Below are 17,720 nucleotides of genomic sequence, written 5' to 3' on the forward strand. Positions count from 1 at the left end.
TGGCACAAAAGTTTTACGAAAGAGGGATGATTATTCACTGCCCCAAAGGATTTTCCAAAGCGTTCTTCAAGTAATGAGTTCCACTGTGTTCTTAAAATAGGATTTACACCCAATTTTTCAGTCACACATAAAGGGATGCTTGTAAATCTATGGAAATGAAGTGAGACCAGTAACATCTGCCGCCTTCTGTGCTGGTGGTGTCAGAGGGAGTGGGAAGGAACCGCGGGCTGGCGGGGTGGGTGTTGGTGCCTGGGGAAGGAACCTACTTCCAGCGAGGGGGCGGGGCTCAGCCTCCGCGTTTCAGTTCAGTCGCTCAGACATGTCCCACTCTTTGTGACCCCATGAACTGCAGCACGCCAGGCCTCCCTGTCCATCACCAACTCCTGGAGTTTACTCAAACTCATGTCTATCGAGTCGGTGATGCCATCCAACCATCTCATCCTCTGTCGTCCACGTTTCCTCCCGCTTTCAGTCTTTCCCAGCATCAGGGTCTTTTCCAATGAGTCAGTTTTTCGCATCATGTGGCCAAAGTATTGGAGTTTCAGCTTTAGCATCAGTCCTTCCAGTGAATATTCAGGACTCGTTTCCTTTAGGATTAACTGGTTGGATCTCCAACCAGTCCTGCGTTTCACCTGTGCACAATCCAAAGGCAGAGAGGGGAGGGGACAGAAGCAACAGGTCGAGTTCTCAGACTCCAACGCCCAGTTCCTCCTGCCTCTCCTCAGATCTTCCATGACAGCAGACCTGTGAGTCTGTGTCAGCAGCAGGAGTTGCCTTGCTCCTACCTGCACACAGCCTGCTTACCCATTCCTGGGACAATACCAAAACTTCCAGTTAGGGACAGCAAATTCATCCTAAAATTATTATTAAAGTTAAAATAATAGAGAGAAGACTCTAAATGCCCTGAAAGGGGTGAAACTGACACGATGTCAATGGCTGATTTCCCACCTCTTTGGGGAATTAGTGAACATAGCAGCACCAGTAGGAACAAGGGCTTTGGCCGTTTCCCTCCCTCCCTTGGCCACAGAGACTGCAGGAAACACCTTGGACTGCAGAGCCTGATTATTTAGATGACAAGTACCGTGAAAACCTTGGCCCCCGTACCCACTTCTCTGTCATTACCCCGCCCAGGTTCTTTGTAAGCTTTCCCTTGGCCTGAACTCTCATTTCCCGTTCTTTTCCCCAGATCTGTAGTTCTCCAAGTTTCTCCCATCAATCCCCTCTTCTTTCACTCTGACAGATCTGGGTGGTCCCTGCTTCTTCCTCTCCAGGGTTTCCACTCCCCACTCCAGCTCCATCAGCTCCCCAGGTCGCCAGACCACAAGGCCATCTCTGTCTCAGTGATACCCAGACATTTCTTCCACAACCTGCCCCAAATGAAGCTGTCACCCCTGTCCATTAACCTGCTCTTCCCACGTGTCCCATTTGTATCAGTGGGATCCCTCCCACCAGGTATCGTGACTCACACCTCAGCATTCCCAGATTCCTTCTCCCTCAACTCCCACATCCAACCCATCAAGTCCCAGCACTCATACTTCAGCAGTGGATCCCAAACCCAGGGCTGGCGAGCCACACACGAGACAAGAGCACAGGGAGCGGGCAGGGGGGTGGAGGATGCACCCCCATCTGGACAGGACAGCTGTGACTCAGCTAGCCTTGTCCCCAGACTGTTGCTGTCCCAGGATGGGGGCCCACATCTATTCGTTTCTAAAGTCTATACTTCTGTATTTATGGGAAGTTCCTTTATTTTTAGGCAATTATTATTTGCATTTTTGGAAATCCCTATGTACGCCAAACAAAACACGTCTGTCTGTGACCTCAAGGCTCCTCCCCCTCAGACTCTCCCCAACTCTTCCTTCTCTCTGCCCCCAGTGCCCATATACCAGTACATCTTTGCTCCCTCCTGGTCAGGAGAACCACCTTCTCGGGGTCTCCCTGGGCCATTTTCTCCATCTTTCCTCTGCTCATCTCAGGCCCCACTGAACCAATGTCGGGCTTTTCGGTTTTAGAGTCAGGCCCTCTGGTGGTGAGGAGAATGTGCTCTGTGCTTAGTCGCTCAGTTGCATTTGACTCTTTGCAACCCCATGGACTGTAGCTCACCAGACACCTCTGTCCATGGGGATTCTCCAGGCAAGAACACTGGAGTGGGTTGCCATGCCCTCATCCAGGGGATCTTCCCAACCCAGGGATCAAACCCATGTCTCCCACATTGCAGGTGGATTCTTTACCGTTTGAGCTATGAGGCTAATGGCTTGGGTGAAAGAGACAGAGAAGAGAAGGCTGATGCCACTCAGAGTGACAGAGCCATTAATTAACAAAGTTAAACATCTGGTGTTTAATTAACACCTTCCCTCCTCTTTCATCCTCCCTCTCATCTTTTCCCAGAGGGGCTCCCTGGTGGGTGAAACTGAAGCAGAAACCAGGCGGGCAGAGGTGAGAAAGCGGGAAATGGGATGGGAGGTCCTGGCTGGAGGCAGGGCAGGGGAGGGAACTACAGGGGACGGGAGGGGAGTGACAGTCCCCTTATGCTGAAGAGGAAAAGGATGGGCTAGGAAGAGGCAGGTTTGTGTTTCAGCAGGAGGTGCTCAGATTCATCCGGTAGTTTTTGGAGCAGAAGCTTGGTGCCTAGGATGGCATGAGGAGGTCCATGGCTCTCCTGCAGCCACACTGCTGGTTGCCTCCTTGATAGTCACTTCCTCATCATCCTCAGCAACAAACCCCATGAAACACAAAGTGGCATCATTCCCAGTCCCAGGTGAGATGCTTCCCAAGCTCCCCTGCAGTTAGGGGTGGCCTGTGTGCCGAGTTCTGACCAATGCGAACTAAGCTGGCAACTACAGATTCTGGAAAGTGTTGCTATCTTTACAAGAGAATAGACTCAGTTGGCGTCAGCCCCTTCCTCCCTGCCATGCAGAAAAATGTGATGTCCTGAGCTACAGTGGCCATTTCCATACCCTGAGAGGATAGGTTCCATGCCCTCCCAGGGAGGAGGATACAGACTGTCCTGATGCTATCATGTCACTGAGGGAAGACCAGCAGCTGCTGCCACCTCCAAACCTCTTGTTAAGTGATTAAATGAGTCCTTATGTCTAAAGCTATTTTAAGTGGTGTTTTCTGTTTCTTGAAGTTGAAAACATTCCTAAGTGGCACACTCCCTCCTATAAAATCTCTTCTTTCCAGGGAGATAACGAGCTGACCAGTTTTAATTAGGGTTACATCGAGAGCAGACACTGCTGCTCAGAGCATTTGCCAACCTAGACTGCCTAGGATGTAGGGTGAAGGATGGGACAGCTGACAGCAGCATGAGCTGCATCTGCATTGGACCATGAGCTCCGAGGGGAGCCCTCTCATCGCTGCCTCCCCAGTGCCAAGCACAGAGCCTGCCATGTAGTGCGAGCTCAGCTGACTGTACTTGTGAATGAATACACAAATGGATGGATGTGCCGGTGGCACAGGTGTCCCCATGACAACCAGCTGGCAGGAAGGGACTGTCTAGCAGCTAGCTTGAATCTAATGGATTCAAGACCCACCCTTCTCTGAAGGCCATCCTGGAATCCCTCTCCCCTTCAGAAGCTCCCCCATACCCAGTTCCTCCTATGCCAACCTACCCTGTTATTTGGCAATCCGTCAAATGTCCCCATTGGTAACATACCTGGCTCCCTGATCAGACTGAAAGTCTCTTGGGCAGATGTCAAGATCTTTTTTCCCCAATAAACTGCCTTCAAATATTCTCTGGTCAATATTAAAAGTCTGAAAATATTCCATGTCAGTGAAAAATTCACCAAAGTCAATTTAGAGTGCTCCCTACCAGAAATGATGCCATTAACATGTTAAACATTCTAACATATCCCTTTTAATCAATTCTTATGATTTCCCCAGCTATTCATTTAGTTAAAACTAAAAACACATGACCCAAAGTAAACCAAAAGTCCTTGTTGGTGCATGCTGAAAATTACGCATATTTACTTTGATACTTACATTACCTCTAACACCTAAATGGAAATATTAGAATATTAAAATAAATTTGTTGAATAGCCTTGTTTTGGCAAAATCCTTTTAAAGCCCCCATAAAACTTCCAGTGTCTTGAGCACAGAAGATAGTTAATATTTTCATTTGAGGTTGATACTTTGGAGAAGTGCTAAGAGGCTGATGATTTAAGAAGTTGCCCAGAAAAGAGTTCCCCTTAAAAGGGATAGTCTCCTGATATCTACAATACATGTGAAATTTTACTATTAGACTTATTACTTTGACTAGCGAAGTCCACCTTAAAGTAAAACACTTAACCACCTGAGCAACAGTTTATATAATGGGAATAATACAAACAAAACCTTCTGGAGTGCCCTTGTGAGAATCTGATCAACATGAAAATTCATTTTAAGAATGCTTATTTAAATAAGCATTTAAATGTAATTAGTCAAGGAAGAATTATCCCAGCAATTAATCACTTCTGAGTGCAACCTTAGAACAGAGAAGAATCTTAGATTCCCCGCTTCCCAATCATCCCACCAATGACCTCTATAAGGTCTTCAGAAACATCTGAGGAACTTCTTGAATTTAATTAATGTGGTGCTTTGTAGGAGAGAAAGAAGAGGGGAAAATGTGCGGGTGGAAGCGCTCTGTAGCAGGTGCTGTCGGTGCCCTGCCAGACCCTCATTTCCAGGCCGGTGTACCCATCTCCCAGCGACCTTCCCCAGAGGCCAGCCGACAGCCTAAGGCAGTCTCCACAAGGAGACAGCCTGGAGGACTAGCAGGCCACCACCGACTGGTGCAGGGGTGTGAAAGCCCAGCCCCTTCTCAGTGTAAGGACTTCTGCTGTGCGGTTCTCACTCCAGGGCTCTCACTGGGGTCAGGCAGGCCTCTCCGATAGCGCATCGTGCCCTGGGTCTGTCCTCTGCTCTGTCCTGCTTCCCTCACGCCCTCTCAGATCCTTCATAAGTGCACTCCTAGCCGACCACCTACATGCGAATCTCACTCAGGCTCTGTTTCCAGGGAACCTGCCTGGAGGTTCTGCAATGCCTTGGCATTGCACAGCAGGACTGCTGAGGAGACAGGGGAAGAAGTGAACAGGCTGGTGCTGGTGTGTGTGCTCAGTAGTGTCCGACTCTTTGCAGTCCCATAGACTGTAGCCCACCAGGCTCCTGTCCATGGAATTTTCCAGGCAAGAATACTGAAGCAGGTTGCCATTTCCTCCTCCAGGGGGTCTTCCCAATGCAGGTATCAAACCCACGACTTTCGTGCATCCTGCGTTGGCAGGCAAGTTCTTTACCACTAGCGCCACCTGAGAATGGGACCAAACGGCAGTCTTGTCTGGCCTAGGGCTCTGCCCCCTCGCCTCTATGCCAAGCACAGCATGGGCCAGGCCAGCCCACAACCCCTCCGGGGCTGGAGCCTTGAGCAGAGCTGCTGTCTGCACCTCTATCCCTCCCGCCCCCCACCCCCCACCCCCGCCCCATGCTCTCCTAATCTCCAAGTCCCCACACATTTTTCTAGAAAGTTGTAAATCCAAAAAGCAACTGGTCTCCACTCACCAGATTTCAGGATGGGCCCCAGGCAAGTTCAGGCTCACAGACTCACACAGAATTAGCACAGAAACAGTCTTGGGAGGCAGTGTAACTCCCTGACACACTTTAATCTGGATTATATGTCTGCTTCTATGCTCTCCCCTCTCATTATAATTCTGATAATCACGGTCTGATCTGTTCGGCTGTAAACCATTTACACAGCTAGACAGAGTCAGAAAAGCACAGTTGCCAATCCCCCTTCCGGGGTCCTTTTCTCAGGGCTGGTCTCCCCAGCAGCAACGAACCTGAGTCAGAAGGGATGGTGGTCCTGGGGGTGACTTGCAGTGGGTACACTGGAGATTGAAAGGGTGCTAACTCTTGAGAGTCCCTTGGACTGCAAGGAGATCCAACCAGTCCATTCTAAAGGAGATCAGTCCTGGGTGTTCTTTGGAAGGAATGATGCTAAAGCTGAAACTCCAGTACTTTGGCCACCTCATGCGAAGAGTTGACTCATTGGAAAAGACTCTGATGCTGGGAGGGATTGGGGGCAGGAGGAAAAGGGGATTGCAGAGGATGAGATGGCTGGACGGCATCACCTACTTGATGGACATGAGTTTGAGTGAACTCCGGGAGATGGTGATGGACAGGGAGGCCCTGCAATTTATGGGGTCGAAAAGAGTCGGACATGACTGAGCACCTAAACTGAACTGAAGTGAACTGATGCCTCTAAGCTTGGAGGGCGGGAGGGCAGCTGTTTGCATTCCAAGCTCCCCACCCCCACAACACAACTGGAAATATCAAGTTTGGTAAGATAAAGTGAAAGTCACTCAGTCATGGCCGATTCTTTGTGACCCCCATGGACTATACAGTCCATGGAATTCTCCAGGCCAGAATACTGGAGTGGGTAGCCTTTCCCTTCTCCAGGGAATCTTCCCAACCCAGGGATTGAACCCAGGTCTCCCATATTGCAGGCAGATTCTCTACCAGAGAGGGCAGAGGGAAATCAGGGAAATATTGCCTTGTGAGGACACGTGGAGTCATCCTGTCCATTCCCCCAGGCTCCAGCTGGGATGGCTCCTCCCCATGCCAGGGCAACTGGATTTGGGGACAACAGGGGTCACTTCACATCAACCACACCTCCTAGTGACCACATAAGTGCTGTTCATCAGTGTCAGAACATTCCTGCATCTTTTCTGCACCATGAACCAACACTTATCAAGGGCACTAATAAATGTCAACGGTCTCAAGAATTGGGGGAGGATACACTTAGCAGCAGCAGCACACTCTCTCTCAGGCCTTCCCCTGTGGCTGTGCAGTGAAGGATCTGTCCGCAGTGCAGGAGCTGCTGAAGGTGTGGGTTTGATCCCTGGGTTGGGAAGATCCCATGGAAGAGGGCATGGCAACCCACTCCAGTATTCTTGCCTGGAGAATCCATGGACAGAGGAGCCTGGAAGTCTACGGTCCATAGGTTTGCAGACTCAGACATGACTAAACAACTTAGAACGCATGCACCCACACACACTCTCTCGATCTCTTTGGGGAGAGAGAATTCTGTGGTCTTCTGCTGACTTAATGCTTACCTCTGAACACATTTTCCTCACCAATGATCCCAACTTGCCAAATCCCAAATACCAGGTCTTCTGGAGATAATACATGATTCCTACTCTTTAATAATTATATCTAAGCTTTATTGTTTTCTTTATTCTGATAGGCAGTATGATTCTTACCATATGCTGTAAAATAAGATTTATTGTCTTTTGACAGCTAAGGAAACTGAGAGGTTGGGTTGCTTGCCCAGAGTCACCCAGCAAGTGACCCAGCCCAGATGTGGCCTCATGTCCATTCAAGGCTAAAACCCATGCTCTTAGCCAGCTGGTTTCCCACCTCCTTACAGGGCTGCTGGAGAGCCGATTCCTCCAGGAAGGAAGGGGGGATTGGTGGTCTCTGCAGCTGTGGAGGTGCAGAGCAGGGAAGCTTCCTGGGCCTTCTCCTCATCTTTGCCCCAAGGCTGTCTCCAGCTCAGCTCCTCTCTCCCGGCCTGGAGCGTCTTCTCTACTTCCCATCCCATACTGGGTTCTGGATCCATCTTTTTCAGCTCTTCTGCTGCTATCAGGGCCATTGATCATTATTTTCTGTTCCAACCTCTGCAGTGGGAGCTCCCAGCTGCACTCACATCCTGCTCCACCCCTCAGACCTCACAAGTCCTGGGTCCTCCCAGTGCGCCCCCCTCCACACTGGAGCCCACCTGTATTTATACTCAGAGGTAAGTGAAGTCCTCTGTGCCTCTCTGAGTTGCTCACTGCAGCGGGACTTGGTGCCACTGACACCCTCTTCTTTGCATTAGCGTCGCTTTCCAGTCACTGCTCATCAGCTGGGCCAACAGCGGGGGTGGCAGAGAGCAGCGAGGCAGATAATCCAAGGTAGCAGGGAATGTAAAAAATCATCTCTATTTGGCTGTGGAAGGTATTTTTGGACTTACAGTTGAATGTGGGTGTGTGTGATGTGCTAGGAATTCACAACACTTCAAACCAAATCCTGAAGCGAAACCAGCAGGACCTGACTGCTGCTTTTAGGAATTAGAAAATCATCTACCCGTTCTACTTCCTGCTGGGCCAGGGAGCTCAGTGACATTCAAGATCAGCTAAAGCAGAGCTGCTAACTGAAATACAGGTCCACCCCATCCCCTGACCTAGAGCCCCGACTGCAAACTTCAGGCTGGATGCCGACAGGGGCCAAGCAGCCACGTGAGCAAGGCCAGCTGGGGTAACACAGGAAAGCGTGCACCGCAAAGCTAGGACTGGAGCCCCTCAGAAGGGCACAGCCACTCCTCGAGGCAGCTGCAACTCAGCTCCAGCTGATGACAGGAGCCAAACAAAACACATCTGTGAAAGAGTCGGGCCCACTGACAACTGGTTTGCAACTCCATCCCTGGGGTTCTCACACTTCAGCCTGCACCAGAATCTCCTGGAGGAGATTGCTGTGCCCCATCCCCAGGGTTCCTGATTTGGTAGCTCTGAAGGGGAGTGCTGGAATTTGTATTTCTAACAAGTTCCCAGGCAATGTTGAGTCCAGGACCACATTTTGAGAATGACTGTTCTAGCCTCGTGGCTATACGACAAGGGCATTTTATGGTTCCTTACATTTAGGTACATGCTAAGTCACTTCAGTTATGTTCGACTCTCTGTGACCTCATGGACTGTAGCCCCCCAAGGCTCCTCCATCCATGGGATGCTCCAGGCAAGAATACTGAAGTGAGTTGCCATGCCCTCCTCCAGGGGATCTTCCCAACCCAGAGATGGAACCCACGTCTCTTATGTCTCCTGCTTTGGCAGACAGGTTATTTACCCTCTTTACCTTTAAAATGTAATATCCTTCCTGTGTGAACTCACGAGGTAATCAGGTCCTTAAGAAGTTGAGAGTCGGTGTACACTGAAGAAGGAAGCACACACCTTTATGAAGTGTCAACTGTGCCTAGGAAGCATTCTTGAACAGTATCTGCTTTAATCACGGCAGCGTTTCCATGAGGGAGGTGTCACTGCCCCCACTTCACTGCTGAGGAGCTAGGGCACAGAGTTGTTCATGACTTGCCCATGCCACACAGCTAGTAGTGACAGTTCTGGGACTGGAATCCACATCGGCCTCACTCTAGTGTCCATGCTTTTGCAAAGCCATCAAATTCCACAGAGAAACAGGCCCTCTCTTTAGAACACACCTTTCTGGGGGCAGAGCAGAATAGCCTCCTCTTTAGGGGTCCTCTAAGTCTGTTCATTGGGGCCACTCTCACAGGAAGCCAGAGGACATGGCAGACATCCTTTGTCACCTTCCAAAAGGAAGGATCAACCAAGACCTGGTCCCTGGGCACTGCCCAGAGGCTATGATTCCCAGAAGACAGGACAGGGCAGCTCTGGGGCAGAAATGGCCCTCTGAATGCCTTGTGTAGGAAGCCACAGCACCTTAGTCCTGGGCAATACAGCAAAGCAGGATGGGGGAATTGTCTGGTTAATGTCTATAAACTCCTAAGGGCAAGAACTGTGTCTGTTTTGCTCAGCCTTGTATCCCTAGCTCCTAACATAACACCCGATGTGTGGTTGACACTGAATTATTTGTTGAATGAGAATGACTGAATGATGGAACAAAGGGTAGGGCATCTTTGTTCTTAGCCAAAGGGACTTTGGATAATGTGCCCACTCATGACTGAAAGTCTAGACACTCATAAAGCAGCCAGCCTTGAGAAAGAAGATGTGGCAGGTGATAATTCTGTTCAAGGTAATGGATCGGAAATGTTTTTCGAATCCAGTGTGGGCTGAGAAGCAAAGATATTAACAGGTCTGCCAAGAGCTGACAAGAATAATGTCCTGTTCACCTCTGGATCCCCAGCCCCTGTGCCTGTTAAATGAATGAGTGAGAGCCTCCCATCCTGGGTGCCCAGTGGGGGAAGTTCACGCACTGCTGGGAGGGAGCAGTGTGCCTCTGCAGAGGAGCTTCCCTCAGGCTTTTAGGCAAGCAAGAGGATGGGGTGAGAAGCACACGGGCTTGAGTGGAAAGGCCTGGCTCCCGCTGAACTAGTCAACAACATCCTCGGCGGGAGCAGCGCCCAATACTGTGCTCTTAATCATGGGGCCTACCGCCTCCCTTCTCTTTCAATGAGGGATAACAGTAACAGTGACAACAACAATAGCACCAAGAACAACTAGGTACAGACTTGTGATAAAGACAAAATGCTTGTGACAGTGGTGGCACAGTGAGCATAATAAGTGCTTAAGTCCATAGACTGAGTCAATCTATTGAGGGACGAGCAGCGGCTGGGTCACTTCCCAGTCTGGATAGGCTTGAGAAGAGCCTCTTACCTTTCCAGGCAGAAAGTTCTTCCACTGTTCCATCTGCCTCCCTCCTACTGCAACTTCAACCCTCTTATTCCCCTCTCCCTGGTGGCGGGCTAGGATGGCAGTTGCTGAGACTTTTCTATGACACTGGTTCTCCAGTACTTCCAGGAAACCAGCAGTAACAAAGAGATTGGCTGGAGTCACGCTTTAACATCGTGTGTGCACTGACTTTAGGTACGATTTGTCCAAATCAATGTGATTCTAAACTACATGGTAATATATGGAGTTGCTGCTCCATCTGCAACACGCCAGCCCTTTTCCTTTTCATCCAGCACATTCCTGGTCTCTCCCCTCACTCCTGATCAATCCCTTTATTGTCTATGTGCAAAACTCAGCCTGGACCAGTCATCCCCAGAACTTGAATCAAAGAAAAGTTTTTCTTGGACTATACACTATTTGGCATTATCTGTGCTATGGTCTGACTTTATTCAGCTCTTCGTTTAATCCACTAGCTCCAGACAATCCCAGTGATGCTCTTGGGTGAACAGGTCCAATCCTGGGTGCAAAGAGGAAGTGAGAGTGGTTGTGAAGCTGGCTTGGATGCAGTTGAAATGACTCAGCAGAAAGGAGTGTGTCGGGGTGCATGCATAGCTCCTTCCCTTGATGGGCTCTTGAAGGTCTTCACAATCATGACCCCATCAGATCTCCTGTGAAGTCTGCCGGCAGGTTGCCATCCTTTCATTCAACAGATGAGAAGTTGGAGGACCTGAAAGTGGCCCCAGATCCAAATGTCCAGATGGGGAAGTTGACCCAGATCTGCCTTCCCCCCTGCATCCAGCTCCAAGTCAAGTCTTGGTTCACACTACCTAAGGCTTCGAGCAACTTGAGGCTGGGAGTCTGAAATTGAGAGAGCCCCTACCGACCTAGGACAGGTAATTCAGAGTGTCTACATACCTTGTTTCAGAAATCTGGGAGCTAGAAGTGGTTGAATCCCAAAGTGTCCTGAAAATCCACTCTTTGGGGAGTGAGCAGCATTGAGACTAAAGCAGCAATGAGAAGGGATGACTGCTCATCTCAGTCTAGGTCTCTGACTCCCTGACTTCCCTCTGTGTTCAAGTTATATTTTATCTTTCTCTCCCTTCCTACCCCCAGCTTCCCACTCAGGGTGCCAAGCAGGCATGTGCCTCCAGACTCCTGAGAGGACCCAGCCAATGAGCTGCCAAGCTCAGGGTACATGGGTTGGTCCAGTCCAGCTTTGGAGACGAAGCCAGCTGAGGGCAGGACCCCAGACCTCTGAGGACAGGATCCCAGACCTCTGAGGGCAGGACCCTAGATCTCTGAGGACAGGGCCCAAGACCTCTGAGGACAGGACGCCAGACCTCTGAGGACAGGACCCCAGACCTCTGAGGGCAGGACCCTAGATCTCTGAGGACAGGGCCCAAGACCTCTGAGGACAGGACGCCAGACCTCTGAGGACAGGACCCCAGACCTCTGTGCTGCAGCTGGGTCTCCTCCCCTATCCCCAAGGTGAGTAGGGCAGAGAAGGCTGGCTATAGAAGGTTCTGGAGTCTGCCGCTTTTCTGTTGGAGAGAGCAAGAAGGGAAAGAAGTGAGAAGGGAGGAAGGGAAAGGAAGGAGGGATGAATAAGGACAGGGACTAGAAGTGAACAAAGAAAACTCAATTGTTCATCTGTTGTCATGAATGGAGGGATTTTTTCTCCTTTTGGTTTGTTACTGCTCTTACGATGGTATTTGGACAACAAATAAAACAGTGAGGGGCTAAGAGGCTGGAGTCTGTGCTGGACTTGCGTAATGCTGCAGACATAGTGGGCTGCAGATTCCCAGGGCAGGCAGACAGCTTGGAGTCCAGCACAGGGCAGGAAGGTGAGGAGGCGGGGAGGATCCTGGGATGCCTCTAATCCCTCCAGGGTTTCCTCCTGGAGGGCTGAGGATTTTGTCACCAGGCTTAGTTCCTCGTGATCTGGGTCCTGCCAGCTCAGATTCCTGAACTTCCAGAACATAACTGTGTCACAACTCATCAGGATGAGGTCACAGGCCATCTGGGAGATGACTGCCATTCTCCGAGCATGTTACATCAGTGCCCAGGTCCACTTGGCAGCAAATAGTTGGCTGAGGGAAGAAAGGGCTCAGGCACACGATCCCCCACCTGCTCCCCACACGCACCACGCTGCAGTCCAGGGAAGGAGAAGGCTCACAGGTGGTTGAGCGATGGGGCGGGTCCTGCAGGTCCTGCAGGTCTCCCATCCAGCCCCAGCAGGTCTTTCCAGGAACTGCTCCCATTCCCCTCTTTGCCTGCACAGGCAGGTGAAAGGTGGGTCTGAAGAAAGGCCAGGCAGGGGCTGCATCCCTACCACTGCCTCAAACGTACAAGTGTGTATGCGCACTGACCTGTGCATATGCACAGGCCTGAGGCTCAGACTCATCTCATGGGGTTTCTCCTGCAGGTGCATAGCATAGGTCCTCACTGCTCCCTCAGCCCTTAGCAGCTACGAGCTATGCAACTGGTCCTTCTAGTTTGAGGGTGGGGGGCAGGGCACGTGCTCAAGGACCTTCCAGGTGGACAGGCCTTGGAGCCTGGTGGGGGGGCAGAAGAGAGCTTTAGCCTTGGGCCAGGGGATGAGAGGAGAGGAGGGGGGTCTTTAAGAGAAGTACAGTGAGCGCTTTCTGACCCGGTATCAAAGAAGCCTTTAGAGACGGAAAGATGGTCAAGCTCTGACAAAGCCCTTCCAGTGCTTAATGAATGTCTCTCTTGAAACCTGGTCATCAGTGCCAAAGTCCCTTAAGCTCCACATTCATGGAGCTCAGTTATAATAAGAATGACAGCTCACAGGCTTATTATTTGCAGGCAGTTTTCTACGAGGACTTTATTACTCACCCTGCAGGTCTTGTCCCTCCCCCACCCACCTCCCTTTCCATAATGGAACTGCCTGGGCATAGACCGGCCATGGTCGGGGCCAGTTGGAAGAGCATCTGAAACACAGGAAACCTGGGGAGGTGCCTGAAAGTGTCCTCTGATAGAAGGGAGAGGGAAGCAATATCGTTTTGCTCCTAGAAGCTTTAGTCAAGTGCTTGCAGGTGTGGTCTGCCGGCAGCTGTGGGGAGGACTGGATGGGAGGGACGAAGAGTGGGTGCAGGGTGAGGGTGGGGGAGGGGTGGAGGGAGGCACAGCTGGGCCCGTGTGTGCCAGGAAAGCAAACTCTGCTGGCTGATGGTGAAGGAATGTAGGGAATGCTCCCTGTCCAGCTGTGCCTCTCCTGGCTCAGGCCTCAGCCTGGGCAGGGGAGGTACTGAGAAAACTGATGACTACCCGCAGAGGTGGGGACCAAGGCAGGGACCTGCTGGCCTCCTCCCCTAGACCACCCTCCCTGTCTTTGTGTGAGTGCTCACACTAAACGCACAGCCCTGCGTTCACATCCCAGCCTGGGCACTCCTTAACCTCTCCATCAGTCAGTTTCCTCATCTGTGAGACCACGCAGGGCAGTGTAAAGATGAAATGTTTGCAAAAGCACCCAGCACCGGCTGGCACTTACAAAGCACTCGGTAAATATCAGCCATTATTTTATCATCGTCATTAGTGCTGTGATTATGTGGACCCTCCACACCGCTCACTCCAGAAGCTAACAATAGCCTCCGAAATCTGCTCCCTGTCTTTCATCTCTCCTCTCCAATCTGTCCCACACAGAGCTGCCAGAACAATAGTCAACATCGATGATTTGGTCCCATTATTCTGCTGCTAAGCCTCCACTAGCTCCCCAGTGCCTACATGATCAAATCCAAACGTTCTTTCCATCTGGTACAAACTATTCATCCTGCCTCCTCCCCGGCCATTCCCTCTACATCCCACCTCCTCAACTCATCCCAAATCTCACTACCCCTCAGGCACTTGCCTACCCCTGTCCCTTTGCTTCTGCTATTCCTTCCACACAAAATGTCCTCCCCTACAAAGGAAACCTCCCATCCTTCAAGGCTCGTGCAAATACCTACTCTTCTGTGAAGCCTATTCTGACCCTGGCACAGCTAACAGCTTCCTCTGCTTATGGACAAGGCATCTGGTTTATCCATCCTGTGTTTGGCTGTGTGTGTGAGGGCATGCATTCATGTGTGCTTAGGCGTGTCTGAGTCTTTGGGATCCTACTCACTGTAACCCGCAAGGTTCCTCTGTCCACGGGATTCTCCAGGCAAGAATACTGAAGTGGGTTGCCATACCTACCCTCCTCCAGGGGATCTTCCCAACCCAGGGAAGGAACACGAGTCTCCTGCATCTCCGGCACGGCTGGCAGATTCTTTACCCACTGATCCACCAGGGGAGCCCTGTATGTAAGGGCAGTGCTCCTCAAAGTGTGGTTTTTGGACCAGCAGCATCTGCATGCCCTAAGAACTTGTCAGAAATGTAAATTCTCAGGTCCCACCCCAGAGCTACTGGATTAGAAAGTCTGAGGAGGACTCTGAGGAACCCAGACTCTGAGCAACTCTCCATTGGGGAACCATGGGGATAAGGTACCCATACCCTTCAGGTGGCTCCTGGTACATACAGAGAAGTGATGGGTTAGATCAGATCACCTGGGTAGCTTTGAAAAGATACTGCTGCCTGCAGAGTTCCTGACTTGATCGGTCTAGAGTGGGGGCTATGTATTCACATTATTCTCCTCCAGGATTTTATAAGTATTTTCGAGCATATAAAGCAGTTGAAAGATTGTAGCGTGAACACCTGTATACCTACCACCTAGATTCCATCATCAAAACATTTTGCTGTATTTGCTTTTCACATATGATTCATCATCCTTCTACCCATGCATTCATCCATTTTATTTTTTGATACGTTTCAAAGCTGGAGACATCACATGCATCACCCAAAGACATGTTAGAGCTTTAAAAGTCCTCCAGGTGTTTCCACTGTGCAGCCAGGGATGCTCTGACCTCAGTTGGGAACATGTGCCAGCCTCCTAGCCTCAGTTTCTGCTGTGAAATGAGGGTGGTGATTATGTTTGCTCTGGTTCCCCATTGTCACAAGGAAAGAAAGAGATCACACCTGATAAAGCCCTTTGTAAAGGGCTTTGTAATTAGCAGGAAACAATTGCTCATTTCATGGGTTGTCAGATAAAATATAGGATGTCTAGTGAAATATGAATTGCAGATAAGTGACAAATAATTTTTTAGTATAAGATATCCCAAATATTACATGAGATATACTTATGCTAACATATATTTCATTGTTTATCTGAATTTTAAATTTCACTGGGCGCCCTGTATTTCTATTTTAGCCTGACAACAGGAGCTAAACCCTGTCCTGTGGAGGGCAGCAAGGTTGGGACACCCCACTCACAACAGAGTCAGGGCAAGGTGATGGCACTTCTGCTCTGCCCCGCCAGCCTCTCTGGTACACTGGAGCATGTTACTGCAGAGCCAGGGCTGATGGGAGGGGCCAGGCAGGGGTCTGCATGCTTTCATCTGCCCAGGTTTGACTGTGATGGACAGAGCCTTGCATATAGCAAGCCAGTGCTTTAGTCAGGATTCTCTAGACAAACAGAACTGTAGGAATTATATAGCTATCTAGCCATATAAATCTGCAGGGTAGGCCGGCAGGCTAAATGTCCAGGAAAGAGCAAATGTTGTAGTTCAAGTCTGAAGGCCATCACATGGCAGAATCGCCTCCTGCTCAAGGGGAGGTCAGTCTTTTTTCAATTCAGGCCTTCAACTGACTGATGAGGCCCACCCACAGGGTAGAGGGTAATATGCTTTCTTCAAAGTCCACCAATTTAAATGTGAATCTCATTCCAAAACATCCTCACAGGTTCAGGATGGGGAACATGTGTATACCCATGGTAGATTTATGTTGATGTATGGCAAAACCAATACAATATTGTAAAGTAAAAAAAAAAGGGAAAAAAATATTTTGCTGTCATTTTGATAGATCAAAAATAAAGAAACACCCAGAATCATGTCTGACCAAACATTTGGGCACTGTGGCCCAGCCAAGTTGACACAAAATTACCCATCACAGTCAGCAAGTCTCAAACATTAGGGCACAAAAGTATCACTTGGGGGAACTCATTAAAATGCAGATCCCCAGGCTCCACCCAGAGGTTCTGATGCATGGGGTCTGGCACAGTGCCCAGGAGCCAGCATTTTAACCATTCCAGATGGTTCCAATCCAAAAGCTCCATGGGCTCACTTTGGGAAGCACTGCAGTTGGACTCAATAAATATTTGCTGACTACAGGAATGCTGAAGACAGTGTTGGTGGGAAAGGATCCAAGCAAGGGCTGGGCCATCCCTGCAAAACTGTGTCCTGGGAGCTTTGGTGTGGCTGTAGTGATAGAAATGGGGAGCCTGCCATCCAGTCCCGCCCCTGAAGGGGATCCACACCAATGTCTGCAGACAGACGTAGGGGATGGAGGACAACACCTGTGCCTACACCAGCCCTGGCGCTAGCCCAAAGGGCGAACCCCTGAGCCTCTCCTGACCCCACTCGGATCCTGAAGTGCCCCTCTCCCATTTGAGTGGAGTCGGTGGACGTGCTCGGCCTCTCATGAGCCGATGAGATCATGGCTCAGGAATCTGTGTGCAGTCAGTTGCTCCTGAAAAGAACCGCTCACTCAGCTGGGGAAGCAAGCAGTTGAACGTTCACAGGCCCATGGGGGAGGCAGAGCGCGGGCTGAAGGGGACCCACAGCATCCCAGACGCCAGCCAGTTAGCACTCTTCCTTTCCTGCAGAAAGAGGAAAATCGATCCAGGACAGCAGAAGCTTATATGACATAGCCTATTTGTTAATGGACTCTCACGGACCAGGGGTTAAAGTTATATCCTTGAAAACCATAAGAGCTAAATAGTACCAGCCTGGGAGTGGAGGGAGTCAGGAAGAAAGAGAGACTCAGTGGTTGGTTAGGCTTCCCTGCCAGTCCCGGCATCGCCCCATAACACAGAGTTAGCAGGATGGAGGCTTCTGCCAGGTGGCCTAGAGTAGAGCTCTGAAGGATAGAGAGGAAAGCGGGGCTTCCCGCTGGAGGCCCTAGGTGCTGTGCGTGTGCCTGATGCAGAGAACATAGGTGCTCCATAAACGCGCGTTCAGCTCAAATGGGTGCAGGACAGGAAAGGAGGCTGACAGCTGCTCCTTCTTCCAGACCCCTTGGCCTCCAGTACGATGTCTTGCAGCTCAGGGCTGCTCTGTTTCAGCCACTTCAGTGTGACCACAAGGCCACCACGCTCCCCTCACCCCAGTCATTCTGACCAGGTCCTGTCGACCTTCCTCAGCCAGCCCTGAAACTGATCACACAGTGGCTGGATAGGGGTTCAGAGGGAGATACGGGGTATAAAGCATATCTTGAAAAGAATGGCTAAAGGACTGAGGCTCTGCAGCCTGGAGAAAAAAAAAAAAA

This window comes from Budorcas taxicolor, chromosome 1 (genome assembly GCF_023091745.1).
Source record: "Budorcas taxicolor isolate Tak-1 chromosome 1, Takin1.1, whole genome shotgun sequence".
NCBI lineage: Eukaryota > Metazoa > Chordata > Mammalia > Artiodactyla > Bovidae > Budorcas > Budorcas taxicolor.